A 12,331-nucleotide genomic window follows, 5' to 3' on the forward strand; every position below is an offset into this window, starting at 1 on the left:
TGGTTTAACCCACAGCGCCACCCGCGTCCCATCATCTAAGCTCCCCACAAACAAATGAGATGGAATGCTCACTCATAAGTCAACATTATGTAGCCTTCCTGCAAAAAAGCAGGATAAATACTCAATAAAAAAACCTCACCATGTGACATTAACATATGCGAGTCCTGGAGGTGAAATAGTTAAACAGGTTACCCAATCAGAACCTGGGGGGTGGAGTCAGAGGGACTATAAAACCAGCTCGGGGAGGGGCGAAGGGAGGAGTTCATTGGGAGTTGGGTGGTTGGTTGGAGTGGGAGTGAATTGGGATAGAGTTTGTGCGTAGGTTGAGTTAGTGTAGAGAAATAAGCTGAGTCAGGAACAGTTAGGAGCTAGAAAGACAAGTAAATATCTGAGAGGTGGTTTAGTGAGTGAGAGCAGGTAGCGGAAGTTATAGGTCTGGATAGGCACCCTATGATTGTAATTGACCGATAGTAAAGGTAAAGGGACCCCTGACCATTAGGTCCAGTCGTGACCTACTCTGGGGTTGCGGCGCTCATCTCGCTTTACTGGCAGAGGGAGCCGGCGTACAGCTTCCGTGTCATGTGGCCAACATGACTAAGCCACTTCTGGTGAACCAGAGCAGCGCATGGAAACACCGTTTACCTTCCCGCCAGAGCGGTACCTATTTATCTACTTGCACTTCATGCTTTCAAACTGCTAGGTTGGCAGGAGCAGGGACTGAGCAACGGGAGCTCACCCCGTCGTGGGGATTCGAACCACCGACCTTCTGATCAGCAAGCCCTATGCTCTGTGGTTTAACCCACAGCGCCACCTGCATCACTAATTGACCGATACCATTTGTTAAAACACACGCTTGTTAAACTGCAATATATAAACAGAAATTTATGTTCCAATTTAGCCCTGACTGGAGTCAGTATTGTACCAGGTAGGGCCTGGGTGGTGGCAGCGGGAAATAAAATGGTGGCACAGGGATCAATAGAGGGTGAAATGTCCGGGGACCCTGTGTGGTCGCCACAGACCCCACTAGAAGAAAGCAAGGAAGAAGGCAATAAATTGTCTTGCTGAGGACTACCTGCTTGAAAGCTTGTGATTGATTCTTGCTGAGGGATATCTTCTTAAAAATAGTAATCTGATCTTTATACATTCATTTCATTTATATCCCTCAGGTCCAGAGATGCTCAGACACCTTAATTTGAGGCCAAATGATAGTTGTATTTTCCAAGCATTTCCTTTTAATACAGTGGTACCTCAGGTTAAGTACTTAATTCGTTCCGGAGGTCCGTTCTTAACCTGAAACTGTTCTTAACCTGAAGCACCACTTTAGCTAATGGGGCCTCCTGCTGCTGCCGCGCCGCCGGAGCATAATTTCTGTTCTCATCCTGAAGCAAAGTTCTTAACCTGAAGCACTATTTCTGGGTTAGCAGAGTCTGTAGCCTGAAGCGTCTGTAACCTGAAGTACCACTGTACGTGCAAAGCCTCAGAGACTTCTGCAAGCACTTGAAATGAATGCTTGCAAAAAAAAGAAAGAAAGCATTATTTCCTGTCTTGTTTTTGAAGAGCTGCTTGTGGGAAAACAGGCATGAGGGATGCTCCCACCACAGAGCACGTTTCTCAAGTCTAGCCGTTATCTGCATCTGTTTCTAGAATGCTTCACATTGTTGTCGAATGGCTTGATAAGAAAGAGGCAGTAAACAATTGGGATGCTGCAACGCTAGAGGGCGCTGTGACAGCAGCTACTTGTCTAGGAATCCGCTTGAGAAAGTAGTTTTATTGGTTAGATTTTATTTCTTAGCTGACTTTTGCGATCATAACAGCCTGAAGTAAACCTGCGCACCTTTACCTAGAAGTAAGTCCAAAAGAGTAGTGTAAACCTTACTCCCAAGTAAGTATCTTGTAGGATTGCAACCCTCACTGAGTTCCAAAATTGCCAACTCCCCGGGGTTGCTCAAGCTCCCAAAAAATTCCCCATGAAGGGGCCAGGCACACACAAATTTCAGTGCCACGGCCGTGCACGCTGTGTGGCACCCATAGCCCCAGGCACCCGCAGTCGCAGGGCCAAGCTGGTACTCCCGCTGAGTCTAGTCCAAATGCCGTTGTTTGTTGAATTCACTATAGCAGGAGTTAGGCATTACAGTGGTACCTCGGGTTACATACGCTTCAGGTTACATACGCTTCAGGTTACATACGCTTCAGGTTACAGACTCCGCTAACCCAGAAATAGTGCTTCAGGTTAAGAACTTTGCTTCAGGATGAGAACAGAAATCGTGCTCCGGCGACGCGGCAGCAGCAGGAGGCCCTATTAGCTAAAGTGGTGCTTCAGGTTAAGAACAGTTTCAGATTAAGAATAGACCTCCGGAACGAATTAAGTACTTAACCCGAGGTACCACTGTAGTTTAATGCTGCTAAACTATAACTCCCATCAGCCCTAGCAAGTGTGCCTAAAGGCCAGGGATCCTTGGAAGCTGGGACTTAAGTAACCATGCATAAAATTAAGATTTTAAGGCACTATCAACTAAGCAATAAAAACCATCCAATTAAAGAAATGAAATAGTTCCATCGGAAAAGAGATTGACTGTTAAACCACTTTCAGACCCTCCAAGTGTCCCTATTTTCCAGGGACAGCCCCAAATTTACAGAAGCCGTCCCAGCTTCTGATTTGATCTCGCTTTTCCTTAGGATGTCCCTATTTTCATCAGAGAAATGTTGGAGGGTCTGGAGTTATGAGACCCCTGAGCCAATGAGATGAGCAACCTAGACAACCTTTAGAAGACATGAATGGTTTTTCAAAAAAATGTTTAATGTTTAATTATGTTTTTATATATGTTGGAAGCTGCCCAGAGTGGCTGGGGCAACCCAATCAGAGGGGCGGGGTACAAATAATAAAATGATGGTGATTATTATTATGGAATAGGATGCCCCTATTTTCATCGGAGGAATGTTGGAGGGTATGCACTTTGCAAACTGCAGCTGTGGGAGGGAATAGGAAGGTCTCCTAGCACTTCTTTGCCCCTGTAACAAACTACAGCTCCCATAATTCTTTGGGGGAAGCCATGACGGTTTAAAGTGGTATCCTACTGCTTCAGAGGTCTGGTGCGAATGTGCCTCAGGCAGTTTCCTATGTTCCACAGACACACAAACACACACACACACCATCTTTTCCCACACTACCCTGATGCATACCTTGAGGCTTATCTGGAGGAAAATATTCAGATCTTGCTTCTCTGTTTGCTGACGGCATTAGCATTGTAGATTAACCTGTTCTTGTAAGTCTGTTGACCAGCTCCAGGGAACCCTGAGCTCCTTACTGATAACAGAAAGTAAACCTTCAATGTAAAGGTCCTATATAAATTCCCTGCAGGGAGACAGAAGAATACAAACTTTTGTATACGCATATACTCAAAGTTCCTGGGAAATGGGGACAATTGGAGAGTCTGCATGGTGGTGGAAGGGGTTTCCCCCCATTCACATTAATGTCCCTCTAAAAAGGGACGCTGGTGGCGCTGTGGGTTAAACCGCAGAGCCTAGGACTTGCCGATCAGAAGGTTGGAGGTTCGAATCCCCACATTGGGGTGAGCGCCCGTTGCTCGGTCCCTGCTCCTGCCAACCTAGCAGTTTGAAAGCACATCAAAGTGCAAGTAGATAAATAGGGACCGCTCTGGCGGGAAGGTAAACAGCGTTTCCGTGTGCTGCTCTGGTTCACCAGAAGTGGCTTAGTCATGCTGGCCACATGACCCGGAAGCTGTCTGCGGACAAACACCGGCTCCCTCGGCCTATAGAGCGAGATGAGCGTGCAACCTCAGAGTCGTGGCCGACTCTGGGGTTGCGGCGGTCATCTCACTTTATTGGCCGAGGGAGCCAGCGTACAGCTTCCGGGTCATGTGGCCAGCAGGACTAAGCCGCTTCTGGCGAACCAGAACAGTGCACGGAAACGCTGTTTACCTTCCCGCCAGAGCAGTACCTATTTATCTACTTGCACTTTGACATGCTTTTGAACTGCTAGCTTGGCAGGAGCAGGGACCGAGCAACGGGAGCTCACCCCGTCACAGGGATTCGAACTGCCGACTTTCTGATCAGCAAGTCCTAGGCTCTGTGGTTTAACCCACAGTGCCACCCGCGTCCCAATGTCTCTCTATGTGATTCCCCCCCCCCATAAAGGGACAAGGGTGTCACTGAGCCTCTTGGGCTTGCTGATCAGAAGGTTGGCGGTTCGAATTCCTGTGACAGGGTGAGCTCCCATTGCTTGGTCCCTGCTCCTGCCAACCTAGCAGTTCAAAAGCACACAGGTGCAAGTAGATAAATAGATAACGCTGCAGCGGGAAGGTAAACACTGTTTCTGTGCTCTGTGGTTTCCATCACGGTGCCCCATTGCGCCAGAAGCGGTTTAGTCATGCTGGCCACATGTCCCAGAAAGCTGTCTGTGGACAAACACCTGCTCCCTCAGCCTGAAAGCAAGATGAGCGCCACAACCCCATAGTCGCTTTTGACAGGACTTAACCATCCAGGTGTCCTTTACCTTTACTTTTTTTTCTTCCTACATGCCACCCCAGAATAAGGGGCAAGCTGGGCTATGCACAGCGCACCCCCATCCTGATACTGGCCAGCGTGGGAAGCACCCGCCGCAGATCCAACCCCGAACCAGTGTGGGGACAGGGTAAAGGCTTTCATAGGGGTCTTCATCCCCTCCCTGAGGGCTCGATCCTGACAATGCGGCTTTGCATGGGTCTTCCCTGCAGTGAAGGTGGTTGCAAAGAAAAGAGGCACATCGAAGAATGAGCATTGAACCTTCCAGCTGGTGAGTGGAGGATTCAATCCTGCTGGCGTCTGCTTCCCAAGTGCGTTCCTTGCTGGGAAGGAACTGACAGCCTCAGACCACTCTGGGCAACCTGATCTAATCCAGGCTGATCTGGGGCTTTGTCTCAACCCAACTTGGCCCAAGGCCCAGATCACCCTCCATTGGCCTGATTCAGTTCCAGCTTAGGCCCAAATCACTGTACAGTCCTGGTGGCAATCACTCAATGAAAGTAAAGGGGTATGCTTCATGGTTGAGAAGGGATTCGAACGCAGGTCTCTTCGCTTCTAGTCGAACCGCTTGGCCACCATGGCTCTTTACACTGAAAAGTCTGTGTGCCGTTGTGGTTAGAGTAAGGTAAAGGTAAAGGGACCCCTGACCATTAGGTCCAGTCGTGACCGACTCTGGGGTTGCGAACCAGAGCAGCGCACGGAAACGCCGTATACCTTCCCGCCAGAGTGGTACCTATTTATCTACTTGCACTTTGACATGCTTTCGAACTGCTAGGTTGGCAGGAGCTGGGACCGAGCAACGGGAGCTCACCTTGTCGTGGGGATTTGAACCGCCAACCTTCTGATCGTCAAGTCCTAGGCTCTGTGGTTTAACCCATGGTTAGAGTAGTAGAATGGCTTTATGAAAATCAGTTTTATTTTATATTTCACATTGATAGCCAGCCCTTCACCACGTGGTCCCAGGGCCAAAATAACTATCCAAAATACAACAGAAAACATGGGAGAAGGTCTCATTTTTCCAGTTCTCATGAATTCAGCATTGGCTTGTGATTCTTTTAAAATATAAATTTATTGACTTTTCAAAAAGGAAGGAAGTCTAGAGAACGTACAGATCAGGGGAGAAAAAACAGTAACTATGCGAAGTGCAAATTCAGATTAAATCATCAGCGTTGGAAAATAAAGCAATTTTTTCCTTTAAAAGTCCTCATGAAAATCCACCACCATTTCAGCGTCAATTCCTGCTAATATACCATTTTTGTTTTCAGTTTCCCGCAACGTGCATTTCTGCAAAACATTTTCTCATAACACAATGCAGTTTGGGTATGTTGTTTTTACTAATATATACAATTACACACACTCTTTACCATAGCAAATGCATTTTTGAGGGGGGAGGGGGTGGCTAAAAACATATATGAAAAGTTGGAAGTAAATGGGGAGAAAGAGAACATGGAGCACAAGTATTTGAAACAGATGAAAAATAGGCCTTTAAGATATGCAGGATTGCAGCCCGAAATCAGTAAGGGACGTTCGCGAGAGAGTTTTGCTCCGCACGCCAATCCTGCAGCCCCATCACGGCTGGATTCATTTTCTTTCACTGAGGGGAAAGATGGCAAATTGATACATAAAGCGAGCCGCAAGAGCTGCCGCTGACCTTGACAAAGAACCAAAATAAACCGGTTATCAACAACACAAAGCAATTTGAAATTTCGGGTTGGCCGGCTGCCTCCTTCCTTCCCAGAATGAATGAACTCAGTAGGGAATTTGCAAGTGAGTTAAAACAGCAGATCGCTAGCTCTTTATAAGGAGTGGAAGAAAACAGTCTTCATCTATGGGCAGGTTGGGCTAAGATCAGTATGTGCTGAAAAGAAAATAGAAATCGCTAGGCTTGGGGGAGCTGGCAGGACGGGGACATCGAAGGACCCCTCCCACGAAGGCCAGACCACAGGACTCCGCTCAGCAGTTTTCCTGCTGAGCACCAAGGCAGGGTTCTGCTATTCCAGTTGCCCCCACCCTGTTCATCAGGCTGCGTAGGAATGGGTGGCTCTGTCTGTTCTGATATCTCCTTTTTCTCCACTCTTACTTTCCGCTCATCACTTTTCCATATCACGTGAGGGAGGGGGGGTTCAATTTTTAAGAATTAAAAAAAATTGCTCCTGAAAAACACATTGGCATTTATGCACAAATACATGCACGCTTCTCCTAAATAGACACGTTTTCTGTGCAATTCTGCCAATTTTTTGCATGCATTTTTTCCTAAGGAGATGAATGTTTATTTTATTTATTTTTATTTACGTATTAGTTTTCTATTCCCCCTTTCCTCTAAGGAACTTAAGGCGGCACTCGTAGCTCTCCTCCCCATTTTATCCTCACAACAGCCCTGCAAGGCGGGTTTGGCTAAGAGTGAGTGAGGGGCCCCAGGTGAGCTTCATGTGGCTTAGGAGGGATTTGAACTCTGGTCTCCCAGGTCCTAGGGACATGGGTGGCACTGTGGGTTAAACCACAGAGCCTTGGGCTTGCCGATCAGAAGGTTGGCGGTTCGAATCCCCGCAAAGGGGTGGGCTCCCATTGCTCTGTCCCAGCTCCTGCCAACCTAGCATTTCAAAAGCACACCAGTGCAAGTAGATAAATAGGTACCGCTGTGATGGGAAGATAAATGTTATTTCCATGTGCTGCTCTGGTTTGCCAGAAGCAGCTTAGTCATGCTGGCCACATGAGAGACAGCTGTACGCCGGCTCCCTTGGCCAGTAAAGCGAGATGAGTGCCGCAATCCCAGAGTCGTCCGCAACTGGACCTAATGGTCAGGGGTCCCTTTACCTTTACCTCCCAGGTCCTAGTCCAACACTCTAACTAATACATTCTTTTCATTAACACATGTATTTTTAGGCTACATTTCCCCCAATAAATCCATCATCGTTGTTGTTGTTAGTATTATTATTATTATTATTATTATTATTATTATTATTATTACTATGTCTACATAATACTTCTCCAGATGTTGGGGGTCTACTGCTGCCTTCTCCCATGACTGTTGGCTATAATGGGCAGCACAAGTCCAAAAAGCATCTACATGCTGAGAGCCAGTGTGGTGTAGTGGTTAAGAGCAGTAGTCACGTAATCTGGGTAACCGGGTTCGCTTCCCCGCTCCCCCCCATGCAGCTGCTGGGTGACCTTGGGCCAGTCACACTTCTTTGAAGTCTCTCAGCCTCCCTCACCTCACAGAGTGTTTGTTGTGGGGGAGGAAGGGAAAGGAGAATGTTAGCCGCTTTGAGACTCCTTCGGGTAGTGATAAAGCGGATATCAAATCCAAACTACTATTCTTCTTCTTCTTCTTCTTCTTCTTCTTCTTCTTCTTCTTCTTCTTCTTCTTCTATTTTTATTTTATGGCATTGATATCCCACCTATTTCTCAAAGGAGCTCAAGGTGCCGCACATGGTTCTGTCCCACCCCCATTTAATCCGCACAACAACCCTGTGAGGTAGGTCAGGTTGAGAGACAGTGACCGGCCCAAGGTCACCCAGTGAGCTTCATGGCTGAGTAGAGATTTGATCCCAGATCTCCAAGGTCTTAGTCTGACTCTCTAACCACTTCTTTCTTCTTCTTCTTTGGCGATCACTCGCAGCCAAGTAAGATTGTCTTCCATAAACACGGCTTTAACAATGAGTCCATAAGTGACTGTGGAGGCCAATTCTGGACCCACACATCTTTCCATAGTGAGGACATTAGTTCCCAGGCGGAAGCTGATCATGGTGTGGATTTGCCAAGCGTGTCTTCCTCTTAGCACGTTTCTCCCTTGCGTTCTGAGTACGAGTGTCTGGGACATTTGCAGGGAAACCAAAATGCTTGTTTACAAAGCTATTGTACTACCAACATTACTGTATGCTTGTGAAACATGGACCACTTACAAACGCCATCTCCAGCTTCTCGAAAAATTCCATCAATGGTGTCTCCGGAAAATCTTACACATCACTTGGGAAGACAAGCGAACTAACATCAGTGTACTGGATGGAGTAAAGATCACCAGTGTCGAAGCAATGATTCTTCAACGTCAACTTTGTTGGACTGGTCATGTTGTGCAGATGCCTGATTATCGTCTTCCAAAGCAACTACAGTGGTACCTTGGGTTAAGTACTTAATTCGTTCCGAAGGTCCATTCTTAACCTGAAACTGTTCTTAACCTGAAACATCACTTTAGCTAGTGGGGCCTCCTGCTGCTGCCGCGCCGCCGGAGCACGATTTCTGTTCTCATCCTGAAGCAAAGTTCTCAACCCGAGGTCCTATTTCTGGGTTAGCAGAGTCTGTAACCTGAAGCATCTGTAACCTGAAGCGTATGTAATCCGAGGTACCACTGTACTCTATTCCAAACTTAAAAATGGAAAGTGTAATGCTGGTGGTCAACAAAAGAGGTTTAAAGACTGTCTCAAGGTAAATCTAAAAAAAATGTAGTATAAACACAGACAACTGGGAAACACTGGCCTGCGAGCGCTCCAGTTGGAGAACAGCCTTCTAACCACTTCACCACACTGGCATAACATGTGGAGAGTGCCGCAGGGCCTACCCATGCTGTCCTACAACCCCCTGAGTATTCACTCTGGCTGTGAGCCCAATAACGTCCTGCAGGCCAGCGGCTTTCAGGTTGGAAGGATTATGGCTCGATAAACCTTCACACCCTCGGAAAGCACCCTCCAAATGTTTCGACGTCACTTCTCAAAATGCAGGAGTCCTGTTCCCCCTTTGTACCCGGCCCTTCTAAGCGGCAGCCCGCATCTCTTCGCAACCTCTTTCTTTCGGAGCGGTTATCAGTTTTATTTCTCCAGAGGGGGAGGGGGTTGTTTGGGCTGACGTGGAACGGACCCGGTAACACGTTGTACCATTCTCCCTCCCTGCCTCCCTGCTTGCAAGCTTGGTATTCCGAGTACCTTATCTGAGCAGAAAGAAAGTCCACGGCAGGAGAGAGGCAGGGCAAGAGGGGAACTGGAGAAACGGGGCTGGCCTCCTCCTCTTTCGGATCTGCTTAACAAGCAGAGAACTGGGCAGACTCATTCCGATCCGTTTCCCTTTTGATTAGAGCCTGTCAGTCCGCCAGTCAGTCCATCGGCCTGTCAGTCACACAGTACAGTGTGTGATGGCCTGGGATTCGGACTCGGATGCTGAACCTGAGGGATCCCAGCCTGCACAGGATTCCCTGCCTCCAGAACCAGCTGAGCCAGGGCTGGGGCTTGAGCCTGAAGGGTCCTCACCTGTGCTGGATCCTCAGGTGCAGGCATCAGCTGAGTCTGCTCTGGCTCCTGAGGGGATGGAGGACCCATTGCCTGCAGGTGCTCCACTCTCAGCCCCATCAGGGGAAGCTGAGGTTGCCTCTGGGTCCAGTAACCCTCCAGCCTCTCCTGAGCTGCAGAGGCTCAGGGCAGAGAGGCGGAGGGAACTAAGTTCCCGCAGGAGGAGGGCTCGCCTCCAGGCCAGGAGAGGCGAGTCACCAGAGGATCGGGGCTGCCCTATGCCTCAGGGCAGATAAAAGCCGGCCAGCCCCAGCCCCAAGTTGCAGCAGCAACATTGTTGGTTGCTAGTTCCTGCCTGAACCCTGTCCTGCTTTTCTGCCAGAGCTCCTGACCTGCCCTGGCTCCCTGCTTGCATGCCTGTTCCTGACTTCACCCGACTCCCTGCCCTGCACCCAGCTTCAGCTACTACGAACTGCCTCCACATTGCACCTTTGACCATGGACCGGACTTGGACCTCACCTCTCGGGAGCAACACACAGTGATACCTCAGGTTAAGAACTTAATTCGTTCTGGAGGTCCGTTCTTAACCTGAAACTGTTCTTAACCTGAGGTACCACTTTAGCTAATGGCGCCTCCCTCTGCCGCTGCGCCGCTACTGCACAATTTCTGTTCTCTTCCTGAAGCAAAGTTCTTAACCTGAGGTACTGTTTCTAGGTTAGCAGAGTCTGTAACCTGAAGCGTCTGTAACACGAGGTACCGCTGTACAGGGAAGTCATCTAATTGGCTTGACAGACTCCCCATCTGAGGTTTCGAAACAGGTTGCGATGGTGGGAGTAGAGTCTAGTCCAAGCAATTTCTGATCTTGTTCCACTGCCTCTCGCGAGCCAGAAAAAAAGAGGACAGAATAAAAGGAATGAAATGATTCATGTTTAGCCAGCTAGCTATCAAAGACAATGTAGGGAAGTCAGAGTGAACGAAGACAGGGCAGGGTTAGCAGAGGTGGTTCCAAAACGCTGGCCCTACCATTGGGTGGAAGGAAGTAGTCACCTCAGGCAAATGGGCCTTGAACTTTGAGGTCTTTTGGCCACCCGGATAGAAAAAAGCAAGGGCCCTTTCCAGAGAAGAATGGCAAATGAAACTATTGGACTACGCCGAAATGGCAAAACTGACCGGAAAGCTCAAGAACCAGGAAGACCAAAACTTTAATAAGGAATGGGGGAAATTTACACTTTTCCTTAAAGACCACTGTAAGCAGTTGAAAACGTTAGCGTGATTGCAATTACACTTGTAATGTAACGAGAACTATGGAAACAATGGAGTTATAAAAAAACACACTTGGATTATTATTTTTCTAAAGATGCAGTAGAAATGGTTTAATAACAGAACCCACAGACGGGAAGGTGGGAAGTCCGAAGTTACAATATTCTCCCAAATGAGGGTAAAAAGGTAAAGGGGCCCCTGACCATTAGGTCCAGTCGTGACCGACTCTGGGGTTGCGGCGCTCATCTTGCTTTATTGGCCAGAGGGAGCCGGCGTTTGTCCGCAGACAGCTTCCGGGTCATGTGGCCAGCATGACTCAGCCGCTTCTGGAGAACCAGAGCAGCACACGGAAACGCTGTTTACCTTCACGCCAGAGCGGTCCCTATTTATCTACTTGCACTTTGACGTGCTTTCGAACTGCTAGGTTGGCAGGAGCAGGGACTGAGCAACGGGAGCTCACCCCATCGCGGGGATTCGAACCGCCGACCTTCTGATTGGCAAGTCCTAGGCTCTGTGGTTTAACCCACAGCGCCACCCGCGTCCCTAGACCCATTGAAAATAATGAACCTGAGTTGGTTACCGGTAACTTCAATGAGTCTACTCTGAGTTCCAGTACGGGCTACACCCCCATATCTTTCCCCTTTCTTTCCTCGCTTCCGCTTGGCCTCAGAAGAGCAGAGAGTTAATCCGAAAGATTCCTTTCTCCCTATGAAACGCTGCTTCATTAAAGTGATTTGAAATGCATGCTTCACAGACCTGGTTGACCTTTCCAGCTATTTGATCATTTTATTAATCCTAAAAGCTTGAAAGGATCAGTCCAGGGGAAACGGATCTCGAAATCAAAGACCGTTGCCAAAAGAAGGGGCCTGACCTTTTTCCGGGGTGGGCAGGAGAGTTTTGCAACCAATAAAAATGCCACCTCTTTGGGGGACATCGTTCATCTGCAGCCGCCTGAAGATCTCAGAGGAAGGCATGACGTTGGCCCCCGAAATAGCCTGAGGCAGGAGTTCACTCAGGCAATAATATAATATTCTGTCTTTCCTGGTTGCAAGTGTCCCTCTGCCCCAGCCATAATAAAAGAGCTGCAACTGAGATACGACGAGTACTAAGCCTCACAGCAGAAATTAGTGGGCCGTGAAGAAGATAAAATTAAAGAATTCAATTAACAGAGCCAAATCTGGATAACTGCGGACTCATACGTGGGGGTGCCAACTTGAATAAAATATTAGGGGGGCCCAGGTATGCCCTGCACCACAAAACAGAGCACATACACCATCTGAATGGCAATGCCCATTAGCTTTGTGGGTGGGGGGCTGGCCCCCTCAAATATTTTA

The sequence above is a fragment of the Podarcis muralis genome, chromosome 14 (genome assembly GCF_964188315.1).
Source record: "Podarcis muralis chromosome 14, rPodMur119.hap1.1, whole genome shotgun sequence".
NCBI classification, from domain to species: domain Eukaryota; kingdom Metazoa; phylum Chordata; class Lepidosauria; order Squamata; family Lacertidae; genus Podarcis; species Podarcis muralis.